Genomic DNA, 13,257 nt, shown 5'->3' with positions numbered 1-13,257 from the left:
TGTTCGGATTCTGCACCACACCTAGTGGCAAGTACCAGACACTTCTGGGATCACTGCTGCTAGCTTCTTCGTCGGTGAGCTTATGTGCGTATCCTTTGGATTGATAGTCGAGGATCTGCTGTCTGACGTTCGCGTACAGCTCCGGTTTCTTGGACAAGCCTCGCTCCAAATACGTTAATCGTTTCTCTGCCATAAACCGGTTTTCGGGGAACTCAACATGGTCGAACTTCCACAATAAGCCTGTCTGAAATCGTCCAGAGGTTGTACGAACAGTTAGGTTTCAAGGATTTCACGGGACCTTCGATCTTCCTCAGCTTCCACTTGCGGAACTAGAGCCACACCAACATTCTCGATGGAGAAGAAGTCTTTCACCGCGTCGTGCAGCTGTTCATCGGATGTGCGAGCAGAAACATGAAGCAGGCGATGCTCGGATGAGGCACCAATACCTCCTGCTTTACCGTATATGGTCCAGCCCAGCCTAGTTTTTGCCGCAACTGGTTCGCAGTACTTCCTCTCTCGCTTTTTCAGCGTCAGTAACAGCTTAGCATTGTAGGCTCCGATCAAGATACGCGGTGCGACAGTAGCGCAACTTGCCACGGGTAGTCCTTTCAGGTAGTCGAACTTATGCGCCATCTCTTCGTATTGCAATGATTGCGGGGGAAGATCCAGACTTTCGACCGTTCGTACATAAGCCAGTGTATGCTTACGATCCGTTCCAGCGGCCGAAATTTCCAGCTCAACGTTCTGGGACTCGCTTTCAGTTCGCTTGATGCTGCTGGTCCACTGCAGACAGAGAGGTTCCACTTCGCCTTCAACTCCTAGTTCGTCCGCTAAGTCCTTTTCAATCAGCGTATGCGATGATCCATCGTCGAGGAATGCCAACGTGTTGGTTGATGTGTGCTTTCCGTAAAGAGTTACGGGAAGAATCTTGAAAAGAACTGGACCCGGAAGCTGACGGTGCACGTTCACGATCGCTGATGGGCTAGACTGACTATTCGCTGACGCTGTAGCTGTTGTAGTTGCGTGACTTGGGTCTCCTGGGTGGAGTAGCTTATGGTGACGCACTTCGCAGTTACCGACGCCGCAAACTGTGGCCTTGCACGGCCATTTGCCATGGGGAATCAAGCAGCGATGACACAGTTTTAACTGCTGAGCGGTCTTCCAACGATTCTCTAATGATAACTGTTTAAAACTATGGCAGTCTCTCGCTTTATGTCCATCCTTCTTGCACATCATCCTTCTTGCCTTCGCGATCAGGTTTCGGCCGGTCTCCGTCAGATGAGCGTTTACGAAGCCCTTTTCCTTTCCCTTCGGCTTCTCCGGATTTCGCAGCGGTTCTGCATAAAGCGTAACATTACTGGCTGCAGAAACGATCGTCGCCATGTAATTCCCGAAGGCACGCAAATCTACAACTGGAATCTGTCGTTGATACATCGCCCAATCCAGCTTGATGTTGGCCGGCAACTTGTCCACAAGGTCTTGGAGAAGTGACGGATTCGACAGATGAACTTCCATGCCCATAGCCTGAAGCTGACTGCAGAGGTTTTGCACGACGAGTCCAAAACTGATTAGACTCTCCAGCTTATCCGCTCTCGGTACCGGAGTGGCAAAGACTTTGTTCGTCAGACACTTCACAATCAGTTCCGGGCGGCCGTAGAGTGTTTCCAAGGTGGCCATTACCTGAGGTACCGACGATGGATGGTAGAGATGTCCTCGAACTGCATCCTTTGCGTTCCCCTTCAGACAGCGTTGAAGTCTCATCAGATTCTCGTCGTTGGAATACCCACACATTCGCGTTGAGTTGGTGTAGCTGCTTACGAACAACGGCCAATCTACAGGATCGCCGGCGAACTCAGGTAACTCCTTGGGTACGACGTGCCTTGCGGCGATTTGCTGGGAACTCGGTCCAAACATAGCGGCTAGCGGATTGTGCACTACTTGCGAAACTACCGGCGTGACAACTGGGTTCGGAACACTCGGTACACTCGCGACGAACGGATAGGATGGAGCGCCAATCGGAAAAGGCTGCTGATTGATTGGATTCGGAACACTTATACCACTTGCCAAAAGCGGATTTGGCACACTTGTACTCGCGACGAACGGGTTTGGATCAGTTGATTCGCACTGCTGCATTGAGCGATTGGAAAACCCAGAACGGGTAGACGGTAAATTGTTTGACGAACCCATCGGGTTCCAGTGTGGAATGGAAATGGAATTCGATACAGTGTTCTGTGAGGTACAATGTGTAGCAAAACTAACTCTAGCCTGAGTCCCTACTGGATAACTGCGCTGGATTTGCGCCTGTCTACCTACTGTATGGGCATCTTGGTCCGGGGCATGAAAGTTGGACATACCTGCGTCAGTGGGGTTACCTAGACCAGAAGTTGCTGTTATTGACACTCCACTGCCTCCGGGGGCTGAACATGGTTGATACTGGCTAGACGAAGCCCGCTTCATGTTGGCTAACTGTAGCTGCAACTCGTGAACCTCTCGTTCCAGATCCGCTGTAGTCCTTTCACCGACGTTAGGTGGAGAAATATCCATGTTGTGTGCCGGCAGTCTGGCTGACTGCGTTGAAGTTGGAGGAGAGATGTCAACCGCCGCGAGGAAATTGACTGTACGCGGAATCTGTCCCTGATGCACCGGGGTGCTAGCAGTTGTCGGCAGCGATGAAGATCCAATCGAGGCTGGAACTGCTGGGTTCTGGCCGGAATGAGGCACCAGAGTTCCCCACGATGCGATATTCTCGTGATCATACAAGCTAGTGGTTGCCGCAGGGTTATTTTGGACATCAGACGTCGTCGGAAGTATTGCACCACCTTCACCACTCGAGATTCCAGCTGTTGTTGTTTTTGGGACAGTTCCGGTAACTGACGTGGAACCGTTGGGAACTTGATTTGTCCAGAATCCAGTTGCCATGGCCATTCCGTGTTTCTCGACCCACTTTTCAACGTCGCTGCGCTTACTCCGAGTGCTAGATTGGCTTTTCCCGCTTTTACCATCGTTTGACCGTTCCTCCTCTTGCAGCACCACGTACTTCTTGCTGAGGTAGCTCTTCGCGATCTCCAGCTTTTCCTTCATGATCCTTTTCCGTCGCTCCATTTCCTCTTCCAGGGCCTTCTTCCGTAGAGCAGCTTCTTCTTCTGCTTGTTCGGCCAGCATTTGCTCCTCCAGTTTCTTCTCCTCATCTAATCGTAGGAGTTCAAGCCGCCTCCTTGTTGAGCTGGTACTGGAGGTTTGCGATCTTGTGGATTCTCTTGCGTTTTTGAGGCCGCAAGTAACGCACGCAAAACTGCGATCGGCGATACTCTCGTTCACCCCCGCACAAGAGAAGTGGAACCATCTCTCGCACAGATCGCATTGCACCATCCATTTATCCGCCACATCTGGGCGGTCGCAAAGGGGACAACGGCCGGCTGTTAAGCTTTCCTCCTCCGTCAGCTGTCGGATGACACCGCGCGGTTTGTCCGGCTCCTTTGTCGATTCAGACATACCTGGCGTCTGGAAGTGCTCACTTTGTGAGGTTAAAAACCTTAAAGTATGTTACGGTGGCTGCGACAGCAGGAATGTTTCGGACGCCTTTTTAGCACTCGCTTTTTATAGGAGAATGCTTTAAGCTGTAAATTTTATTATAATTAGTTTTACAATTTCAATTTTTAGGTTTTAATGTGACTTACGTTTTTAGTCCTTCCTTTTAATCTGTCTGTCACGGTCCGTAACGTTTATGTTGATTTTAATCTGTCTATATGTTGTATAAATGTTAATTCATTCCATTTTCTGCATGTTGTGTTAGGGGCCCAGATAGCCGTAGCGGTAAACGCGCAGCTATTCAGCAAGACCAAGCTGAGGGTCGTGGGTTCGAATCCCACCGGTCGAGGATCTTTTCGGGTTGGAAATTTTCTCGACTTCCCAGGGCATAGAGTATCTTCGTACCTGCCACACGATATACGCATGCAAAAATGGTCATTGGCATAGTAAGCTCTCAGTTAATAACTGTGGAAATGCTCATAAGAACACTAAGCTGAGAAGCAGGCTCTGTCCCAGTTGGGACGTAATGCCAGAAAGAAGGAGAAGCATGTTGTGTTGTAGTATGTACTTACAAATTCATAGAATAATCCAATTTAATGTAATTCGTGTCTTAGAATAACAAATTTAGAATTAGAAACGCATGTTTTAACTGTTCCGTTTGCAAATTTGTTTTTGTTCGGTTTTTTACCGATCGTTGACAGCTACTCGGTCGTGAAGTAAACGGTATGCAAGGTCCTCTTGGTCAATCGTAGCAGTGGTGGTGCGCAAGGTGGGCTTACTCCCGCACATGTAGTGTTAGCCTATTGTGGATACACGAACCCGGAAGAACCGCAGGGAACACTTTTGCGTAGGGAAATCGTGAAATACAAAGACCATAACACGCGCCCGGTTGAAATTGAACTTGTTGTTTTTATTATCAAAAAATACACTGAAGGAAATTAGTTCAAAACTTCTGTTTGTTTATCTAGCAGTATTTCTACCAGTGTTCGGGGGTCAGTGCCCACTGTACTATGTTTGCCAATACTCCTCCTTGCTGATTCACGGAACAAGTCCGAGCTGCTTGGCAAATTGCAACATCTTCACCGGCCCCAGTGTCTTGGTGAAAACATCTGCCACCATCCTGTCTGTAGGGCAGTACTCCAACTGTATGATCCCACGAGAACACAAGTACTTAGCGTGATGAAGCTTCGTGTCGATGTGTTTGCTTCGCTTGCTTTGTTTGTTCAGTGCTACGAAAGCAATACAACTACGGTTGTCCTCAAAAATCGTTGTTGCTTCGTGAGAAACAACTCTTAGCTCGCTTAACAGTCCACGTAGCCACACCGCCTCAGATGCTGCCTCCAAAAGCGCGACGTATTCGGCTTCCATGGTTGAGGTGGCAACACAGCCCTGCTTTCTGCTTGCCCAACTTACTACTGCATCTCCGACAAGAAAAACATATCCGCTTGTCGACTTCCGGTCGGACGTATCACCAGCCCAATCGGCGTCGCTGTAACCGGGAAGGATCAGCCTCTTCGATCGATTACTCGCCAACTTCAATACATAGTGCGCCGTACCAATAAGGTAGCGCACGACACGTTTTAACTCCGTCTAGTCTCACTGTATCGGATTATTTGATCTCCGGCTCAGTATTGATACTGCCACTGCTATGTCCGATCTTGAATTCGAAGCCAAATACAACAATGCACCAACCAAACTATGGTGCATACAGTTGTTTGGTAGTAACTCACTCTCCTGCTGCTTAAGGTAACCTTGGTCGAGTGGGTACTTCGAGCTTTTGGTCTCATTAAGGCCGAAGCGCTTCGCAATTTCTCTGATGAAAGCTTGTTGACTAAGGTGATAAAATCCGTTCTCGTCTCTTCGCACCTTGACTCCAAGACACAGATTTACTATACCCAAGCTAGAAATCTCCAACCGCTTCCGTAGCTCACCCTCTAGCCAGTCAATGTGTCGATTATCCTTGCACACCACGATCATATCGTCTACGTATATGAGTACATATATAGATCCACTCACCGCTGCGTAGTTGCTTCATGTACAAGCAGACATCAGATTTAGACTGGTGGAATCCCAGTTTTAACAAGATCTCTTTAACTGTAGAGTGCCAGACTTTTGCGGACTGCTTGAGTCCATACTCGACTAAGGGTACATAACAAAATTATATCAGCATAAGTTTTTTTTCGAACATAGGTTGTTACCAAGGGGGTGGTCACTCTACACAGTTGGACGGCGCACTTTCTTTTTAAATGTGCCTTCAGAGTGCCAATGTGTGCCGAGCGTGCCAAGCTAGCTATAATACCACATGCTATAAAAGCGCAATGAACTGAAATTACAAAGACACGATCTCAGCAAACATTGACATCTGAATTTTCTGCCAGTTTGCCTCTCATTCCACAAATTTTCTCTAGAAACGTAATTTTGCAAATTTAGGCAATAAGTCAAACTAGTTACACCGCAGCGTCCTTGTAATGTAATTTAAATTATTTTCAGGATTTTATAATCAGCCGTTCATGTTTTGCATCTGTATCCCAAAGCATGCCAGTTATTTGATTAATAAAGAAATTCAGTTTAAATTACATGTAACATTTCACAAATTTTTGTGGTTTTTTTTTCAGCTGTTAACTGGGTAAGCGGTATTATAAAACTACAGACAAGCAGACGTAACAGCTAAAATCAGAGTTTCCATCCATCCGGGAAAAGCAGAAAACCCCCAGGAATAACAAAAGGCCGGGAAAAATACGTGGTATACCCAGGAATTTGAACAAAATATCGGGAAAATATGTATTTTTTTACTAGGGGGAAATATACAAACAGACCGCACCAACGACGACCCACTAAAATTAGCACATGCACTGTACTTGAGAAATCCTAGTTGAATTGCTCAAGTGGTGTACAGTGCATCGACATTGCCCTTGGCCTCAGACCCTCATCTCCCCGGAACCACCTTATGGTTTTTCTTCGGGGAGAGGCCAGTGCATGTAGCACAACACATTTAGGTAGCATTATCCTTTCATATCATGGAATCAAGCTTCAAGGCTTTCGAGCCCATCCCCTCGGCCGCCGTTGATCACACCATGGAGTATGAAATTCGCTTGATTTGAAACACAACTAATGTTATTGTCGTAGGTAGCTGAAATCACATATCCTTTCCGGAAACCATTTAGTTTTGTGAACCTAAAATGTAAAATAATCAAATAATTAGGATTAAAATGTTTTCTAGTTCCATGCGAAAGAAATCTCTAGGTGACAGCAAACAAAACATTAGCGAACCATGGCAAGCTAAGATTTTTTCTTTGAATTTTCAGTTCAGTTTTATAGCAGACACATTATGGTAAAATTGTAAAAACGTGCTGATGTGCGCCCAATGTGCGTAGGACGCACTGTGTAGAGTGCCCACCCCCTTGGTTGATACAAACTTGATGCAGGATGTTGTTAAAATAACTAAAATTATAACAAAAAGTGTATGAATAGTAACATAAACATAACAAAATGTGTTTTAATTCTATCAAAAACATATCAAACCAAGTTATAATGTTTGATACAAATTATCATAATTATAATACTGTTCTATATACGATAATATTGTATATTATTGAAATGCATAACTATCTATTTATTTTGTTATAAAGTTGTTAAAAATGAACAAAAAAAAATCTTAAAGGGAAATAAAAGACATTATGTTATATTTCTGTTTCATTATGTTCTATGGATAACGGAGCCTAACAAAATTATATCATAATATGATATGCATATCAAGTAAACATTTTGCACGTCAATATGCCTTATATTAAAGTTTTTGTGCCCTGCAACCGCCAAGAGTACTCTGAAGGTTGATTGCATTGCGACAGGGGCAAACACTTCTACGAAATCTATTCCCGGTCGTTGGGCCCTGTGCGACCAATCGTGCTTTAAGTCTAACCACTCGTCCAGACGAATCAGTCTTGTGTTGATACACCCATTTAGAACCAATCACTTGCCATCCGTGTGGAAGCGGCACCAGTGACCACGTATACTTCGCCATTAATGACTCATATTCTTCTTCTATAGCACGGACCCATTTATCCTTATTCGGACCGACAACTGCTTCCTTGAAACTCCTCGTCTCTATCATTGCGGCCTGGGCCACTCCCACTACAAAATTTTCGTACTTCGATGGCAATTGGCCTTGGTTACTTCGCTGCGACCTTCTGACTACGTCCAATTCAAAACGGACGATTCGATTTCCTGTTGGACATCCGGTACACGGAACATTTCTTCCATTCCAAAACACTCATCTTAAAAGTACATTGTTTCATCCACATCTTCAAATTCATTTTCATCGTCAATACTGCCCAAAGTATCACTTTTCACTGAAAAACCGATTTCAACTTCTTCTGGATTTTGCATCTTCTTCTTCTGCAACGGCTTCTTCGTCTTACGCTCCGGCTCCGGTGTATGCTGTTCCTTTTTGTCTGCTACCTGTTAGAATACAATTTCATACCCCTTTCTTAATACCACATTGGCGAACCCCCCTTGATACACTCCTGACATTAATCATGTGTTGTTTACTTTTTCATTACACAACTGTACTTAAGTTAAATTAAGAAGCAGGAGAGGCGCTGCAAATCTTTGTTGATCTCCAGGATTCACGACAGCCAGCTGGAATACGTGCAAGATTACCAGACATCGAAACAATTTGGTTGGCTCTCCAACGGGTGTTCGAGTGGAAGAGTGTGGCCAGCCGGCTGCATCTAAAACGGAAGATGCTTACGTTGCGCCACGAAGGTGGATCCCTAAGTGAGAATTTCCTGATCTTCGATAAGATTGTCCGGGAATACAAAAGTACCGGTGCGCAGCTGGATGATCTCGATGTGGTATGCCATCTCCTCTTGACGTTGGGGTCGTCTTTTGCGACTGTCGTAACAGCTTTGGAAACCATGCTGGAGGATACCTTGACGCTGGAATTTGTCAAGTGCAGATTGCTTGACGAGGAAATCAAGCAGCAAGGTGGAGGTGTGAAGGTCAGCTCGGAGCCGGCAGCGTTTGCTGGTTCAAGTGGGAAGCAACGGCAGCGGCAGCAACAGAAGAAGAATAAGTGGACATCATTCCATATTGTAGATTGTCAGCTCGATGTAATCCAGGGGATAGGACCCTACACATCTATCAAAGCAAATCACAATATATCCCTTTAAATAATATTTACACTATTGAACAATATTTTGCAATGTAAAAATAACAAAAATAAATATAATTTTAAATTTCTGGTATTATAATACGTTCAAATGAGATGTCTAACAAGTAACATAACCACAATCTCGAATGTTGGCTCCGGCAATCAGGCTCCCACTTGGCAAACATATTGATTCAGTACGCAGTACCCAGGTTTTTATATATTTCTTTCCTTTTTGCTGAGCTTTTCATTAGATTGAAATTTTGACAGTAGATCAGAATTTGAGTAAAATCGCGTTTTTACGAAGAGATTCGTTGATTGACGAAATACTTACAAAATTGTCTTTTATCTCATAGAAATGTGATGCCACATGCACAGAATTATCTGTAATTACACAGATTTTATCCTATTCTGGCCTACAAATATCTGTGATCACAAACACAGATAATTGAGATCAAAAATATGTTTAAGGTTTTTGGAACACGAGTTTCGGGCGATTTATAAAATATAAATGCCATTTATATGATTCGTTTTTATCACATAGCTAAGCTGCCCATACTTGCATAACAGTCCCATTTCAATTTGAAGTGTTTACTTTTAGAGTACTTTTTGGAATCATTTTTAAAATTGTGTTTTTTTATGAACAAAATGCGAAAAAACACCAAACCATGTGCGTCCTATATTGAATATACCCGCATAACAGTTCCATTAGTAAATTACGATGGAGTTCAACCAACAATATTACTGTAAGGATTTCCGTAATCTTACATAATAGATTTCATCACATTAAACAAAAATGAAAAAATATCAAAATTACAGAGGTTCAAATCACCATTATTCAAGAAAAATGCTCATTACTATTGTCATCCGGTTATATCAACGAAATCTCTTGTAGATTTATCGTCCAAAGACATGAAGGGGAAAGCTTTTGAGATCAGCGTCGAAATGTGTACATAGCCTTTGGCATATGCTGTCGACAGGGTTTTTTTTTTTTTTTATTTATAGTAGGGTACAAAAAAGCTTCAAAAGCCAGGCCTGTTGTGAGTTGGCACGGTGTGGGACTCACGTTAGGCGTGCTTAACCACTAAAAAACTTTCCCTACTGCTCCTGTGCCTCGATCCCCCCCGGAACTACATCAGGCAACTTCATCGGGGGAGGGCTGTGCTCATGCACTTCTGTGCTCATGCACTTCTTCAATCTCAGCCTCTAACTGTTCTGCTAGTTCGCTGTTGGAGCGTTTTGCCCAATTGGCGGTTGAACATCTCGCCGGGACTTTGGACAGCTTTCTGTGCGACGACGCATACTTCCCTTGGGCTGGACGCTCATGTGCACTTCGTTGCTCTACGACGACTCGTTCTCCGCTGCTGCTGTTCGAGCTCTCCTTGTTGACCAGTTGGATGCCGAGGTCGGTCCAGCGATTCCGGTTGGAGGATGACTTCCGGTTCACAGGCGCCCAGACGACCCAAAACTGGTTTGTGACGATCGATGCTACTCGGCTTAGTCCCCGACGGTGGAGCTAGCCTACTCCGGCTACGCGCTTCTTCTTGATTCGATACTGGCCGGTGGAGTGCCGAAGTCGGTCCAGCGATTCCGGTTGGAGGATGGCTTCCGGTTCACTGGCGCTCCGACGACTCAAGCCGGTGATACGCTACGTACTACTCAGAGTAGTCCCCGGCGGTGGATCTATCCTACTCCAACGAAGATTTCCCCGGCGGCGGAAGATCTCCCGAACCGATGCTATCCGGGCAGATGCCGAGGTCGGTCCTGCGATTCCGGTGGAGGGAAGCTTCCGGTTCACAGGCGCCCCGACGATCATTTGCCGGTGCAACAACGCGATCTACTCAACTAGTCCCCGGCGGTGGACTTAGCCTACTCCGAAGCTGGCCGGGCAGATGCCGAGGTCGGTCCTGCGATTCCGGTGGAGGAAAACTTCCGGTTCACAGGCGCCCCGACGACCATTTGCCGGTGCTATTTCGCGAATTACTCAGCTGGACCCCGGCGGTGGACTCAGCATACTCCGACTCGACGTTGGTCGGCCAAGTGCCAGGGTCGGTTCTGCAATTCCGGTTGGAGGATGGCTTCCGGTTTGCAGGCGCCCCGACGACTATTAACCGATACTACGCTACGCCCGCTCTACTCGGTCTAGTCCCCGACGGAGGATCTAGCCTACTCCGATCGCGACCCGAAGCTCTCTGGTCTTCACGCCATCTCCTTGCAGCAACGACATAATCGCCGTTATTCCCCTGTTCACCGCATTCCAAGTGCTTTCATGCTGGCACATGTTCTGCACGATGTTGTCCGGATTTAGGACGCTTGCGGTTTCTGGCATCATCTCGCTTCTTATATCCCTGAATCGAGGGCAGTCGAATATAACGTGCTTCGGTGTCTCCTCGATATTTGGACAGGCCGGACAATGTGGAGATTCTGCGTGTCCGAATCTGTGCAGATATTTCCGGAAGCATCCATGGCCTGACAGAAACTGGGTCAGGAAGAAGTTAACTTCTCCATGTTTTCTGGTCGTCCACACCGACACGTTAGGAATGAGCCTGTGGGTCCACCTCCCTTTCTCCGAGTTATCCCACTCCTGCTGCCACCTGGCCATTGTGCCCAGCTGTCGACAGGGTAGGTCAAACTTATTGTGACACTGAATGCCTGAAAATAACAATGTTCTGGATGTAGAATGTAGGACGCATAGTATAATTATCTATATCTATCGAATTTCCAACAGCTTCGCTGACAGCAGGCCTCTAGAACTTGCTCAATTTACACCTTGGTCTGTTTCAAATCCAACAACTGCAACTGCAGTGGAAAGAAACGTATATTCGTGTTAGTCGGCCGTACCGGTCCAACCAATATCCCGGTCAACCATCCTACACTCAGATAAATTGCAGGCGAGACTGTTACAGGATATCCTGGACTGGATGTTTTAAGACCCTCGATAGATTCTCAAAGGATTCCTGTTGTTAAATTCCTGACGAGATGCTTGATATAATTTTAAGCGACAGTCTAACCAAGAGGATTCCTTTTGTAATTTTTGACAGACTTCAAACAATAAACTTGAGACAATATTTGTCAGATACCTAGCAAAACAAAAGTCAAAACGCCCTAGTGTCTTCTAAAAATCTATAGATTGTTGTCTTAGCAAAGGTTAGTTCTATTTAAAAATTCATAGTTATGCTCATACGCGCTAATAATTAGATTCCGGAAATCGTACATTGCAAGTCCTCAACGTCAGAAATTAAAAGAAAAATCTTTGTTATCGCTGCTGTTAGGAATATGAGTCATGTTCAGAATTTGAGGCAAAATGGAATTTGCACAGGAAAATTGTGAAAATTGCAAAATGTCCTGATTTTGAATCTCCACGATATGGTCACCCTATGTGAGCGTTCGCGAATGATCCTTTTATTGCTCTCGTGTTCGTGTTCAGATCTTTGATCAAACACACGGCCACTAGATTGAACACGAAGTTGTGTTCTGAAAAATCGCAAACCGTATTTTCATATTTCGACCTTAGCGTTCCAAGTTTTGAGTAGCTAGGCGGGGATACTGCGGTTGGGTCCCGACCGTACTCCAACAAGCGAATGTTATTCGCTAGTTGTCGAATGATGGGACAAATTCTGAAAAATAACGCAATGTGCACATTAACAACTCTTGCCCTTCGACAAAACACACTGCCGAAAATCGAATGACTCTACATAGGTGAATCGTAATAATTCGAATGAGATGAACGAACGGATAAAAGTTAATCGGCAGCAGGGCAAATTGGCATTCGTATAGTAAGAGTAAACCTTCCAAAATACTATGAATGTCGATTAATTTTCAAATAACATTTTATTTTAGAAAATATATTGAATTTATCCGAACAACGTTTGTTGAACAGAACTCATCGTGCGGTCCCTGTTTGGAATGACAACAGATATCGTCTCCCAGGCGCTACTGTTAGGCCACTTTTGTATCGTCGGGTTTCAACAGCATTTTGGTGGATTAGATCTATGATCCTGAAACAGAAATGTTATTAAAAAATAGCAAATTATTATATATTTGATACAAACAATTCTAACTTGCCCAATTGGCCAGTATTTGCTATACCCGGCGGAGAAAACAATGACTCACGGTATACACAACAAGGTAGGCTATTCCCACGTGTAAACAACGATTTTCAATAAAAAACATGCGACGTCAAGCATGGGGCTTAGAAGGATAGTAAAAGAGAGCAGGCTTTGCTTTCTCTTGTACTCGTTCGAGATTGCGATAGGAATGACGTCACTACCAAATGTCATTTTTCGGAATATAATACCTTGTTTCTTTTTATCGTGCAATGACTGATAGTGCACATGATGAACAGTGCACTGTGTTCAAACGAAGCTAATGGGGCTCTGCACAAAAATCTTTCTCTCTCTGTCACCCCTTCACAAAATTTGTAAACAACAAGGCCAGTGAACGTCAAAATCCCATGCAAAATCAAAACAGTGCAGAGCCCCATTGTTTGAACTTGATCACGGCTCTCGTGAGCACATGCTTTGAACAGAACATGAACAGAACGCGTTCAAATGCATCTCTGTCAATAACACAACGAAAAA

At 45.0% G+C, this 13,257-nt stretch overlaps 1 protein-coding gene across 7 annotated transcripts in view; it reads left to right on the top strand.

Moving 5' to 3' along the window:
- The window catches only part of LOC5565467 (dipeptidyl aminopeptidase-like protein 6), a 546,556-nt gene that overhangs the window by 283,635 nt on the left and 249,664 nt on the right, over positions 1-13,257 (top strand). Inside the window, exon 8 of one of the 7 annotated variants that reach the window (XR_002503133.1) lies at positions 6,144-6,271. The exons of the other annotated variants lie outside the window; for them this stretch is intronic. The gene's annotated coding sequence lies outside the window, so the exon portion shown is untranslated. The remainder of the gene's footprint in view (positions 1-6,143; positions 6,272-13,257) is intronic. 7 annotated transcript variants of the gene reach the window in all.

The sequence above is a fragment of the Aedes aegypti genome, unplaced genomic scaffold (genome assembly GCF_002204515.2).
Source record: "Aedes aegypti strain LVP_AGWG unplaced genomic scaffold, AaegL5.0 Primary Assembly AGWG_AaegL5_hic_scaff_5_PBJ_arrow, whole genome shotgun sequence".
Lineage (NCBI taxonomy): Eukaryota > Metazoa > Arthropoda > Insecta > Diptera > Culicidae > Aedes > Aedes aegypti.
This window is presented reverse-complemented; position numbering and strand designations above follow the sequence as displayed.